Below are 1,599 nucleotides of genomic sequence, written 5' to 3'. Positions count from 1 at the left end.
ATGCTGGAACCTAGAACACTAGAAAATATAAAGAAATCGAAAGATATGGTAAAAACACCAACGCCATCAGGGAGTGTTGCAATGCCTACAAGTGATGACATAAACAGGATATACAGGTGGGTGACAAATCTTAGGACGGCACAACATACCACACTCGCGTGGATTTGAAATGGTGATGATGTTGGGTTGCGACGAGCAGACCTGCAAATATTAGGTTGGCAGAGAAGAGTAAGCAATGCGATGTGATGGAAAAAAATGGCGTCAAAATTTGATGAATATGGATTGTGTGTTATAGAGCTATAAAATACATTATTCTATTTTATTCAGGTGGTTGATTACTGATGTGTCATGTTAATTACTTCGAGCATCATAAGGTTTTGCAAGAATTTTTACTGTCTTTTGCCGAGATTAATGGTTAGTACAAATTGTCCTTAACCAACTAATATCACTAGTGCTTATAACTGCCTTAGTAAAGAGAAATTTTGATGATCTACTAAATCTTTAGTTATGACTTTTGGGTATAATAAGGATGTTATTTGGATATCTTGATGATATTTGGTTGTTACTTACTAAGTGGTAAATTGTAATTAGTTAGATAATATAATAACTCTAAACAATTGTTTAAATAATCAAAAAGTGGGTTTGTAGCGGCTAATATGGACTAATGAAAATATTGAACGATGTGTGGGCACAAAAAAGGATTCATTATTGTTCTTTGTCGGACCACAAGTCGCAGATAGCACTGGTTTGATGAGGAAAAGGTGAAAGATATGAACTATGTAATTAACTCCTTAACAACTCTACACAAAATCTTTTTTTCTTTACAATCATTTCATAAAAAAAATTATATGCTAACATGCTTTTTCAACTATGAAGTGATTTGTTCTAGTATATCAAAATGATCATTGGTGGCTATATGTGCTCTACCGACATACCGATAACCTATGGGTGTTAATGCATTCACATCTTTTGTTATTTTTTTTGCTTTTGATTCTTGTTTTCATAGGTTTAATTATAGTTTCAGCTTCTAATCTCATTACTTTTAGCTATCTTTTGCTACTAAGGTATTTGCTAAGATTTTTCAAGAAAATATAGTTAAAACGAAGGCAAATCAAGTAGTAAAGGAAGATAATCAAGAGGCAAAGTATTGCATAAAGAGTCAAGAGTTAAGCACTTAAGATCAAGCCATGCAGGAGACAAGGAAGGCTGAGGCATGACACACCCTGGAAGGCCAAGTAGGGGCGTGCCATGCCTTGAATGTTGAGACACAGGCGTGCCATGCTTAGGCAGGGGCGTGCCACGAGCAACACCAGGCGTGTCACACATGAATGTAAATCCCGCTAAAATTAGTAAATAAATAGTCAATAAATTGAATTTTTAATAAGAAAAATTAGAAATAAAAATATTATATTAAAATAGGATAGAGCCCTTTAAAATAAAAAATTTTGACACTAATTTCGAAGAATTTGGCCCAAGATTGGGCCGAACGGGCCTAATCGACTGAATCGGGCCCAAACCGGGACCGTGGGCCCAACCGGACCCATCACTTAAATGGACAGAAGCCCATCTTCTTCCCCATTCAGCAAAGAAGCACGCTGA

The sequence above is a fragment of the Arachis ipaensis genome, chromosome B9 (assembly GCF_059453495.1).
Source record: "Arachis ipaensis isolate K30076 ecotype BB chromosome B9, ASM5945349v1, whole genome shotgun sequence".
Lineage (NCBI taxonomy): Eukaryota > Viridiplantae > Streptophyta > Magnoliopsida > Fabales > Fabaceae > Arachis > Arachis ipaensis.
Note: the sequence above shows the minus strand (reverse complement) of the source record.